General features: G+C 39.1%; 1 protein-coding gene across 7 annotated transcripts in view; it reads right to left on the reverse strand.

Annotated features, from left to right (window-relative positions):
- The window catches only part of ADD3 (adducin 3), a 248,812-nt gene that overhangs the window by 173,657 nt on the left and 61,946 nt on the right, over positions 1-13,209 (reverse strand). The gene's annotated exons all lie outside the window — the stretch shown is intronic.

Genomic DNA, 13,209 nt, shown 5'->3' on the forward strand with positions numbered 1-13,209 from the left:
TTAGAATTTCTGTGTCACAGCTGACAAACTACACAAGTTCCAGTGACATCTCCTCATTTTTAAGTTTAAAGGAAACTTTGCTCATTTTTCTTAAAGAGACATGAAACAAAAAAGTAAACTTTTGTGCCTGAGATAGGGAATTTACACTTAACTCCTTTCCATCAGAGCATATTGAGGTAGGCTCGGGAGCGTGCACGTGTCTTCAGCACTATACGTACAATATAACAGGTAATGTAGCTCTGAAAATTGTGGATTTCCCATTCTGAAAACTGGAATAGCACATGGCAGATCATCTTATTTCTGCTGCAGCCATAAATAAAGATTTTGATAACATAATGACAGTGGCAGGCCATTTAAAAACAACTGCAGCAGATAAGGTGTTAATCAACGTTCAGATTCTGCTGATATGTTAAAGGGATACTAAACCCAATTTTTTTTTCTTTCATGATTCAGATACAGCATGCAGCTTTCTAATTTACTTCTATTATCAATTTGTCTTCATTCTCTTGCTATCTTTATTTGAAAAAGCAGGAATAAAAGCTTTGTAGTCGGCCCATTTTAGGTTGAAAACCTGGGTTGTGCCTACTGATTGGATGGCTAAATGCAGGCACCAATCAGCAAGCCCTATCCAGGGTACTGAATGAAAAATAGGCTGACTCCAAAGCTTTCATTCCTGCCTTTTCAAATAAAGATAGCAAGAGAACAATGAAAAACTGATAGTAGGAATAAATTAGAAAGCTGCTTAAAATTGCATGCTCTATATGAATCGTGAAAGAAAAAAAAATTGGGTTCAGTATCCCTTTAATCTAATGGAAGGCTTCAGAAAAATGTAATGCATTTAAATTCATCAATTTATTAATGACTTGCAAAATGACAAAATGACCCGGTGAGTTCTTTCAGATCCGTTAACTGTAAGATTAACATTTTCTATACAGCTACATTAAGGTTTAGGCTATTTGCAACATTTTGAAGAGACTGTAGCCTCTCTAGGAAACTATTTTTACACACAAACCTTCACTGGATGTTAATAAGTAAATAATAATATAAAAATTACCCTCAATAGGCGCTACCATTGCCATAATAAAGGGGACACTTTTCTGTGAGCTTGATTTGACATAAATAAAATCTCTTCTGCACCATTCTGATCTGCAGCCAGACAACTCCCCCCCCCCCCCCCCCATTTTGAGAAATCAGGCAAAGATGACCGTCAGTGGCGCTTCCAAGAATATCACTAGCAATAAACTTTGCTCTCCCATAGTTGCTCACTGATTAAAAAGGAGTGTTTGATACGACTCTGCATATGCGATAAGCACATCAATCCCCAGTAATATCTGGTGAATACAAAGCGCTGTGCACATGATATCATCTGTTACTAACAAGGTCACAAAACCGGTTAGCCATACTTATATTTTATCTGTAGGACCCGGGAGCAGTACTTTGTTTGGGGAGGATCCTGTGTGAGAGGAGGAGCCAAATGCACTGTATGTTTATGCAATTATAGGTTTCACAAACAGAAACCAATACAAAGAGTGAAAGTAGGAACATCAGTATAATGTATTAATAATTTAAATGGATTTTACCTTCTATTTATTTTTTATACTATATTTGTGCAGTGTATTTTACTTCCTGTCACAGCCCTACAAGGAGGAGGAGCCTTTGCAGGAAGCATAAGGGCTGTGGCACACTGCAAGCGATGTGGCACGAGGTGAAGCAGCTGCTTTGCGCCGCATTGCTTCTGAAGTTTACATATTTAAACTCTGAGTGCTCAGTTACGCGACCTGACGCGGATAAGCTTGCAGAGAAGAAAAGGCAGGACAAACTGAGCGCGCAGAGCCGCATCATCACGCTGCGCGCCATGCCGCTCTGTGTGTCACAGCCTTTATCTTAGCCTAAAGTCATAAAACTGCTAGGCTAGTGAATAAACTAGATAACAGGGAGTCCGATGTGCTTATGCCCAGAAATGACAGAATAAAAACTTAGGTTTCCCAAATTCTCCACTCTAATAACACTGGGGGCAGGGACTATACTGAGAATTTTTAAGTGCTACTTTTTGAAGAAATCAAGTAAGTTATTTGATGTGTTTTTTACCCAATCTGATCCTTTTTATGTTTACTTTGATTTAACATATGTTTTTACCAAAAGAGCACTGTATAAAATCCCTTTAATTTTGCTTCTTTTTGATGTTAAAATTGCTTTTTTCTGTAAAACCTGCGCTTGCCCTATGCTCCCTAGAAGCAGAAATTTCCATTCTGTAACCTAAGTATGCAGCAAATTGCTAGAACCAGCTACACAATACATAGTAATTACTTGGAGCAGTGAGGAAAATTATTTTTAGCTAAATCCTATTTTCCATAATCAATGGAGATAAACACTATCACAAGGTTTGTCAAGTAGTTTATCCCAGTGACAGTTTAATAAACTTTTAAAAGGTATTTTCTGTGAAGACAATTTGCCATTACATGCTTAATCACTGATATATACAAGTGTAAAAAATGCTTTAATATTCATTTCATTTATGTGACAATCATAAAAGTACCGACAAATCTTTACTACAAATACTGCAGGGATGAAGTAATGGTAAAACGTAATTTCCAGGTCCCTTTAAATGTCAGTAACTCTCACACAGGCCTGTGAATTTTGAAATATTTATTATCGGATTAGGGAACAGTATGCTTAAACAGCCTGGGTAGATCACCGCTAATTTACCTACATGCTTAAAAATGACTTACACATAGCTTTACAGATTAGCTGCCAATACCTGCACTACGGGGGGTGCACAGGTAATTTAACTGCATATATATTCAGGCACTTTACATTTTCCTAAGCCCTTTTAACTCACTGACTGCCAAAAGGAACTGCAAAACACTGCTTCACATTGCACCCCACTCAGATTATATATATATATATATATATATATATATATATATACACATATACACACACACACACACACCTTAGCTCTGCGGCAACAGCACAAGGGACCCATAGTGCCCACGACCAGGAATAACGGCAGATAAATGGCAGTGGGTTGCCGTTTACAGAACAATCTAGCTTTTTGTACACAATTCAAAATCATCAGAGAGCTATGACTTGTCATCTTGTTATTAAGAAGCATCAATGGGTTTGTTGTATTGTGTGTCCTGGTCTGAGGTTTTGTTTAGTTTTGGGACAATTTGGTGTCTTTATGGGGGAGATTCACTAAACAATTAAAGGGACACTAAAATAGCAAAACTATATTTTCTATAACATATTTAAAACTATTTTATATACTTTCATTAGTTATTTGCATATTTTTTTTCTGTAATGTAAATCTGAAACTGTGTTCAGAAAGACTGGAGAGCATCTTGCATGATACAGTATCATTGACACTGCAACTTGCTACACAGTGTTCAACTGACTTATCAGTGGAGGACCTTGTTTTTAATTGTACACGCCAAAAGGAGATGATGTTGAATGTGTGTGTCCATGAACTGCATAACAATGCAAATCTTGCTAACAAAACATCAGTGTTACATACTTTTTGAAACTCACTTATTTTACAATCAGATCTTTTTCAACACAATTCTTAGTAGTTGCTGATATACAATGCAGATAGAAAAAAAAAGTCCCTTTAATCTGGTTCTGATTTACAAAAATGGTTGCAACACACCCGGAGTTAAAAATAGGTCCCAATGTTTTTTTTTAAACAACATGAAAGAAGAAAAATCAGTGCACTCAGCGTGTTAGAAATCCCAACAGGATATGCTGTATACAGATATAACAAAAGAACAAACACATTTGTATAGTGGAGCTGTAGCGTAAACTAAAACATTCGCACACGTGTAAAAAAAAAATGTCCATTTTACTTTCCTAACACTGCACTGATGTTTCGTACCTCCAATTTGTCCATTTCCTGGAGGTTTTCAGGGCGTTCACCCAGATGTCAGCCCTTCTCCACAATAACAGGTGGGGCCCTGACACAGTGAAATATTTTGTTATTCCCTTAGTATCAAGTTCCATACCAGGTTCAGGTCATAGCAATAAACTATTCCAAAGAAATAGACCTGGATGCTTTGTGTATAGAATAGGATACCCCAGTTTATAGCCAAGCAGAGACAAAAGGTTTTGGAGCAGAGAGTCATGTTGAGCTCTGGCGCTACAGTATGTGCCTGAAATGAAGGCGATGCTCGCTCATTCCAAAATAAACAGTAAATTAAAGGGATGCTGAATACTAAACACAATGTGCACATTACAGGTTACCCCACCCAGTTTTAGAGGTACCGCCCACGAGCTCCTGTGTACACTGTACATGACCAAACACAGCCCACCAGGAGATGTGGTTTTCGGCCACTGGACCCTAAAGAATAAATAAAGTCATCGTTTATGGTTTCGATAGAGCTTGCAATTTTAAACATCCTTGAAAATAAACTTCTATTATCAAATGTATTTTTCCTAGGCATGAATAAAAGCTCAGGAAGCATGCAAAGTGTATTTTGTCTACTTTTGCAAAGCAATTTGTAATTGCAGATATTAAAAAGAAGATTAAACATTTCTTGTATTTGTGTAAAAAGTGAGTTGTGCCAACCTCCCCAAAGGGGCCAAAAACATAATTTATGTAAGAACTTACCTGATAAATTCATTTATTTCATATTGGCATAAGTCCATGAGCTAGTGATGTATGGGATATACAATCCTACCAGGAGGGGCAAAGTTTCACAAACCTCAAAATGCCTATAAATACACCCCTCACCACACCCACAATTCAGTTTAATAAATAGCCAAGTAGTGGGCTGATAAAATAAGGAGAAAAAAAAAAGCATACAAAATGAGGAACTGGAAATAAAATTGTGCTTTAATACAAAAATCATAACCACCAAAAAAAGGTGGGCCTCATGGACTCTTGCCAATATGAAATAAATTAATTTATCAGGTAAGTTCTTACATAAATTATGTTTTCTTTCATGTAATCCATGAGCTAGTGACGTATGGAATAGAAATACCTAAGATGTGGAAGACCACAGAAGAGTCACTAGAAAGGGAGGGATAAAATAAAAACGGCTTTTTCTGCTGAAAAAAATAAATCCACAAAAAAATAAGTCTCATAAATTTCACATAAATTTCAAGAAAAAAACTTAAATCATAAGCAGAAGAATCAAACTGAGACAGCTGCCTGAAGAACTTTTTTTTTTTACCAAAGACTGCTTCAGAAGAAGCAAATGCGTCAAAATAGTAAAATTTAGTAAATGTATGCAAAGAAGACCAAGTTGCTGCTTTGCAAATCTGATCAACCGAAGCTTCATTCTTAAAAGCCCAGGAAGTGGAGACTGATCTAGTAGAATGACCTGTATTTCTCTGAGGCGGAGACTGTCCCGCCTCTAAATAAGCCTTATGAATCAAAAGTTTTAACCAAGATGCCAAAGAAATGGCAGAGGCTTTCTGACCTTTCCTAGGACCAGAAAAACAACAAATAGACTAGAAGTATTCCTGAAATCTTTAGTAGCTTTGACATAATATTTCAAAGCTCTTACAACATCCAAAGAATGTAAAGATCTTTCAAGAGTATTCTTAGGACACAAGGAAGGAACAATTATTTCTCTACTAATATTGTTAGAATTCACAACCTTAGGAAGAAATTTAAACAAAGTCCGCAAAACAGCCTTATCCTGATGGAAAATCAGAAAAGGAGACTCACAAGAGAGCAGATAATTCAGAAACTCTTCTAGCTGGAGAGATAGCCAAAAGAAATAACACTTTCCAAGAAAGTAGTTTAATATCCAAAGAATGTAAAGGCTCAAAAGGAGGAGCCTGCAAAGCCTTTAAAACCAAATTAAGACTCCAAGGATGAGAGATTGATTTAATAACAGGTTTGATACGAACCAAAGCCTGAACAAAACAGTGAATATCAGGAAGTGAAGCAATCTTTCTATGAAATAAAACAGAAAGAGCAGAGATTTGTCCCTTCAAAGTACTTGCAGACAAACCTTTATCCAAACCATCCTGAAGAAACCGTAAAATTCTAGGAATTCTAAAAGAATGCCAAAAGAATTTATGAGAAAAATACCATGAAATATAGATTTTCCAAACCCAATAAATCTTCCTTGAAACAGACTTACGAGCCTGTAGCATAGTATTAATCACTGAGTCAGAAAAACCTCTATGACTAAGCGTTCAATTGCCATACCTTCAAATTTAGCAATTTGAGATCCTGATGGAAAAACGGCCCTTGAGACAGAAGGTCTGGCCTTAAAGGAAGTGCCCAAAGTTGGTAACTGGACATCCGAACAAGATCCGCATACCAAAACCTGTGAGGCCATGCTGGTGCTATCAGAAACACATGCGATTGTTACATTATGATCTTGGAGATCACCCTTGGAAGAAGATCTAAATGTAGAAAAATGTAAGCAGGTTGGTAAAACCAAGGAACTGCTAACGCATCCACCATCTCTTTAGATGGGAAGCCATCAGATCTATTTCGGGAAGACCCCACATCTGTACAATCTGACAAAATACATCTGGATGTAAAGACTGACAACTGAGATAATCCACTTCCCAATTGTTTACACCTGGGATATGTATCACAGAAATTAGAAAGGAGTTGGATTCCGCCCAAGAAAGTATCCAAGATACTTCTTTAATTGCTAAAGGACTGAGTCCCACCCTGATGATTGACATATGCCACAGTTGTGATATTTTCTGTCTGAAAACGAATGGATGATTCTCTCTTTAATAGAGGCCAAGCCTGAATAGCCCTGAAAATAGCACGGAGTTCTAAAATATTGATTGGTAACCTCGCCTCTTGAGGATTCCAAACTCCTTGTGCTGTCAGAGACCCCCAGACAGCTACCCAACCTGTGAGACTTGCATCACAGAAAAATGATTAGCATGTTGAAGCAAACTAACAATGCTATGTAAATCAGAATCTTTTTTCCCCGATGTGCTAAGCAATCCAACTAAAAAGTTGATGCAGCCGCAACATCAGCCATAGAAATAGCAGGTCTGAGAAACTAGCCAGAATATAAATAAGCTTTCCTTAGATAAGATTCAATTTTCCTATCTAAAGGATCCTTAAAAGAGGTACTATCTTCCATAGGAATAGTAGTATGCTTAACAAGAGTAGAATTAGCCCCATCAACCTTAGGGACTTTTCGCCAAAACTCTAACTTAGCCACTCGCAAAGTAAACAACTTTTTAACCCTTGAAGAAGGAACAAAATAAGTACCAGTCTTCGACCATTCCTTAGCAATCACATCAGAAATAGCATCAGGAACAGGAAAAACCTCAGGAGTAATCAAAGGAGGTTTATAGACCAAATTTAAACGTTTACTGGATTTATTATCAAGTGGTCCAGACTCCTCATTATCCAAAGTTATCAACACTTCTTTAAACAAAGAACGAATATACTCAATCTTAAAAAGATAAGTTGTTTTATCAGTGTCAATGTCTGAAGTAGGATTTTCCGAATCAGAGAGATCCTCATCTAAGGTGGATATATCAGTATGTTGTCAGTCATTACAAATTTCATCAGGGTTATGAAAAGTTTTAAAAGACCTTTTACGTTTATTTGAAGGCGGTATTGCAGCCATAGCCTTCTGTATCGCATCAGCAATATAATTTGTCATATCAACAGAGATATCATGTACTTTAGATGATTAAGGAACAACAGATACTGTACTAGCACTAATAGAAACCTTTTCTGCATGCAAAAGCTTATGATAACTGTTACATACTATAGCTGGAGATATAAAAAGATACACTTAGCTTTGGTAGAACTATGTTCAGGTAGCATGGTTCCTACAGCAGCTTCTGAGACAGGATCAGACTGAGACATTTTGTAAAAATGTAAAAGAAAAAATAACATTTAAACAGAAATATCTTATTTCCACATATAGCAGTTTAAGGATTGGGAAAAAATTCCAACGCTAAACTTGACAAAAAAGAAAATAGCATAGCCCTCTGAGCATAAAGAAGGCAAGGAGCATATAGGAAGCGGGGTAAAATAAAATTAAATTTTTTTTTTGGCGGCAAGTATGTCTCACAAAGCAAAAAATTGAAAAACATTTTTGGCGCCAACAAACATCCGGAAATGAGGCAACTCACGTCATAAACACAATTTCGTGCCAAACAACCTGCGTCAACTAAGATGCAGGAAATGACATACTTGCGTCATTACAGATGCACATTCGCGCTAAAAAAGTCTTGCGTCAAGAATGATGCAATAAAAATAAGTTTTCAAAGAAAAAAACAAGTCAAATTTGGAGAAAAAAAAAAAAAAAAGACTATATCCCAGGTAAGACAAACTTCCTAAAACATGATCCCCATAACAAAACTGCTAGACTTCAAAGGGAAATACACATAGACCGGACTCATGGCAAATATAAGTAAAATACATATATATACAACTTTATATTAATACATAAAGCGCCAAACCATATCTGAAAGTGTCAAATAATGATACATACTTACCGAAAGACACCCATCCACATATAGCAGATAGCCAAACTAGTACTGAAAACTATCAGCAGAGGTAATGGTATATAAAAGTATATCGTTGATCTGAAAAGGGAGGTAGGAGATGAATCACTACGACCAATAACAGAGAAGCCTTGAAAAGATTTCCTGCGAGGGAAACCATAAAATTAATAGGCGATACTCCCTTCACGTCCCTCTGACAAACATTGTACTCTGAAAGGAATTGGGCTTCAGAATGCTTAGAAGCAATCAAGCACAAACTTAACCACCTCCATAGGAGGCAAAGTTTGTAAAACTGAATTGTGGGTGTGGTGAGGGGTGTATTTATAGGCATTTTGAAGTTTGGAAAACTTTGCCCCTCCTGGTAGGATTGTATATCCCATACGTCACTAGCTCATGGACTCTTGCCAATTACATGAAAGAAAACTAAATCTTTAACTAGGGTTACAAAATGCTAAAAATCCTAAACCAGCCATTTGTTTTGAAGCATTTGCAGGTTACAGAATTTGTATTTTGGTGTCAGAGAGAGTGTATGACAAGCACAGTGTTTACACAAAAGCAAGAAGGGTTTAATTTTACTTTGTGGTGAAAAACACAAGTCCCACCACTGTGAGAACCAAGAAAATAGAGTTAGCCAAATGGGCCTATATCAGCTGGTAAATTAAGTTTCTTAAAGCTCTTACAATAGAGCAATAGAAGTATTTAAAGCTCGGTAGAAGTATGGAGAGTCTCACATAACACTGCTTATCTCGGAAACAGGCAGCAGGAATTCACGTGCTATTTGTGTCTAGTTAAATTGGGAACGCACATTTAGGCAGCTCAGTGAACATAGAGATCTCTCTACTGTGAATCCTGGAAGGTTTCCCACAGCTACGAAGTCCTGCTGGACAGTCCCAGTTTTACTACAAAATGATTTATTTCGAGTCTGAGCCTCGCTCTTCTCCATTGGAGAATCACCATTCTAAAAAAACAGCGGGCAGCCCAGACAGCGCTGGCTGTGGATCTTCTTTTATACATGCGCGTGAGGCTAAGCCCCGGTACTGCCGGTGCTACAGGCCAGGCACTGATGTTAGACACGAAGGTCTGGCTGCCAATCAGCGTTCCATCCATCCCACGGGTGTTTAATGTGTTTGAGGTCAGGGCTTTGTGCAGGCCACTCAAGTTCACACTAAACTCGTCGCAACCAAGTGTTCTTGGCCCATGGGCAGACATTTCACGAACTGACGTGTAGCAATGGTGGCATCATTATTTATGCAGAGATTTTCAGTATGACTTATTGTACTGCCAGTGTTTCTTTATGGAGATTTCATGGCTATGTGTTGGGTTTTATTCACTTGTTAGCAAAGGGTGTGACTGAAGCACCAGAACTCTGTAATTAGGAGGGCTGTGCACATACTCTTGGCCATATAGTGTATATCTTTAAAAGCCTTGATTGTCTATGGGGGGGAAACTATTTTACCTAATGTATTCTATAAAAGTTTTATAGGCGATTATAGTGAGAAAAAAAAATACATGCCTTACGTTGCTGCATTTATTGTTAGTACAGAACAGTTGCCTTATAGCAGCACTTTATGTGTTTAACACATCTGCAGGATTAAACACAGAGTTGCAGGGTCTCTAACGTTAGAGAATGTAATTTTTGTCCCATAATGTCCCTTTAAATATTTCACCTTACAAGTTAAAATGTGTCATTTTACCAGACAGTGGAGCCAAGGTAATTACTGAAACATATTGAGGCAAAAAGTGCTAAATAAAAAGAAAAACAAATCTATTTTGCAGTCCTGTGACATAAAAGAAATGATTAAACTGTAGTATTCAGCACTTGGACAAGAACTAACTTCAGGATGCTGCATAAGGAAGTGTAAACGATCGCTGCATTCGTTTCAGACCAGCGTATCAGGAAATACAACTAACAACAAATCAGGGGCTGAGGAAAACACTTAACAAAGTGCCCTTTTTATCGTTGCCAGCTGGGCTTCAAACCAGGCTACGCTGCAATGTGTGTCAGACCCTCATCCTGCCGGATATACAGAACTCGCAAGGGGGACGATCACACTATACAATGTCACACCAACAGTCAGCACAACAGAAGATGCTGGTGGTTTAAATCTGCAGGAAAATACAATTATTTTTGTTTTATTGAACAAAGAAAAGAGCCAGCGATAGGGACATCAAACTGTCTGTCAAGGGATAGGAAACCTAATTTGTTTATTTCATGATTCAGATAGAGCAGGGATTTTAAGCAACTTTCTAACTTTAGCTTTACACTCCTGCTTTTCAAATAAAGATACCAAGAGAATGAAGAAAAACAGAATTTATGTTTACCTGATAAATTACTTTCTCCAACGGTGTGTCCGGTCCACGGCGTCATCCTTACTTGTGGGATATTCTCTTCCCCAACAGGAAATGGCAAAGAGCCCAGCAAAGCTGGTCACATGATCCCTCCTAGGCTCCGCCTACCCCAGTCATTCGACCGACGTTAAGGAGGAATATTTGCATAGGAGAAACCATATGTTACCGTGGTGACTGTAGTTAAAGAAAATAAATTATCAGACCTGATTAAAAAAACCAGGGCGGGCCGTGGACCGGACACACCGTTGGAGAAAGTAATTTATCAGGTAAACATAAATTCTGTTTTCTCCAACATAGGTGTGTCCGGTCCACGGCGTCATCCTTACTTGTGGGAACCAATACCAAAGCTTTAGGACACGGATGAAGGGAGGGAGCAAATCAGGTCACCTAAATGGAAGGCACCACGGCTTGCAAAACCTTTCTCCCAAAAATAGCCTCAGAAGAAGCAAAAGTATCAAATTTGTAAAATTTAGTAAAAGTGTGCAGTGAAGACCAAGTCGCTGCCTAACATATCTGATCAACAGAAGCCTCGTTCTTGAAGGCCCATGTGGAAGCCACAGCCCTAGTGGAGTGAGCTGTGATTCTTTCAGGAGGCTGCCGTCCGGCAGTCTCATAAGCCAATCGGATAATGCTTTTAATCCAGAAGGAGAGAGAGGTAGAATTTGCTTTTTAACCTCTCCGTTTACCAGAATAAACAACAAACAAAGACGAAGTTTGTCTGAAATCCTTAGTAGCTGCTAAGTAAAATTTGAGAGCACGAACTACATCCAAGTTGTGCAACAAACGTTCCATCTTTGAAACTGGATTAGGACACAAAGAAGGCACAACTATCTCCTGGTTAATGTTTTTGTTAGAAACAACTTTTGGAAGAAAACCAGGTTTAGTACGCAAAACCACCTTATCTGCATGGAACCCCAGATAAGGAGAAGAACACTGCAGAGCAGATAATTCTGAAACTCTTCTAGCAGAAGAAATTGCAACCAAAAACAAAACTTTCCAAGATAATAACTTAATATCAACGGAATGTAAGGGTTCAAACGGAACCCCCTGAAGAACTGAAAGAACTAGGTTGAGACTCCGAGGAGGAGTCAAAGGTTTGTAAACAGGCTTGATTCTAACCAGAGCCTGAACAAAGGCTAGAACATCTGGCACAGCTGCCAGCTTTTTGTGAAGTAACACAGACAAGGCAGAAATCTGTCCCATCAAGGAACTTGCAGATAATCCTTTTTCCAATCCTTCTCGAAGGAAGGATAGACTCTTAGGAATCTTAACCTTGTCCCAAGGGAATCCTGTAGATTCACACCAACAGATATATTTTTCCCAAAATATGTGGTAAATTTTTCTGGTTACAGGCTTTCAGGCCTGAACAAGAGTATCAATACCAGAATCTGAGAACCCTCGCTTTGATAAGATCAAGCGTTCAATCTCCAAGCAGTCAGCTGGAGTGGGTCGAACGGACCTAGAACAAGAAGGTCTCGTCTCAAAGGTAGCTTCCATGGTGGAGCCGATGACATATTCACCAGATCTGCATACCAAGTCCTGCGTGGCCACGCAGGAGCTATCAAGATCACCGACGCCCTCTCCTTTGATCCTGGCTACCAGCCTGGGGATGAGAGGAAACGGCGGGAACACATAAGCTAGTTTGAAGGTCCAAGGTGCTACTAGTGCATCCACTAGAGCCGCCTTGGGATCCCTGGATCTGGACCCGTAGTAAGGAACTCTGAAGTTCTGACGAGAGGCCATCAGATCCACGTCTGGAATGCCCCACGGTTGAGTGACTTGGGCAAAGATTTCCGGATGGAGTTCCCACTCCCCCGGATGCAATGTCTGACGACTCAGAAAAACCGCTTCCCAACTTTCCACTCTTGGGATGTGGATAGCAGACAGGTGGCAGGAGTGAGACTCCGCCCATAGAATGATTTTGGTCACTTCTTCCATCGCTAGGGAACTCCTTGTTCCCCCCTGATGGTTGATGTACGCAACAGTTGTCATGTCGTCTTGATCGAAACCGTATGAACTTGGCCCTCGCTAGCTGAGGCCAAGCTTTGAGAGCATTGAATATCGCTCTCAGTTCCAGAATATTTATCGGTAGAAGAGATTCTACCCGAGACCAAAGACCCTGAGCTTTCAGGGATCCCCAGACCGCGCCCCAGCCCATCAGACTGGCGTCGGTCGTGACAATGACCCACTCTGGTCTGCGGAAGGTCATCCCTTGTGACAGGTTGTCCAGGGACAGCCACCAACGGAGTGAGTCTCTGGTCTTCTGATTTACTTGTATCTTCGGAGACAAGTCTGAATAGTCCCCATTCCACTGACTGAGCATGAACAGTTGTAATGGTCTTAGATGAATGCGCACAAAAGGAACTATGTCCATTGCCGCTACCATCAAACCTATCACTTCCATGCACT

Source organism: Bombina bombina, chromosome 9 (genome assembly GCF_027579735.1).
Source record: "Bombina bombina isolate aBomBom1 chromosome 9, aBomBom1.pri, whole genome shotgun sequence".
In the NCBI taxonomy this organism is placed as follows: Eukaryota; Metazoa; Chordata; class Amphibia; order Anura; family Bombinatoridae; genus Bombina; species Bombina bombina.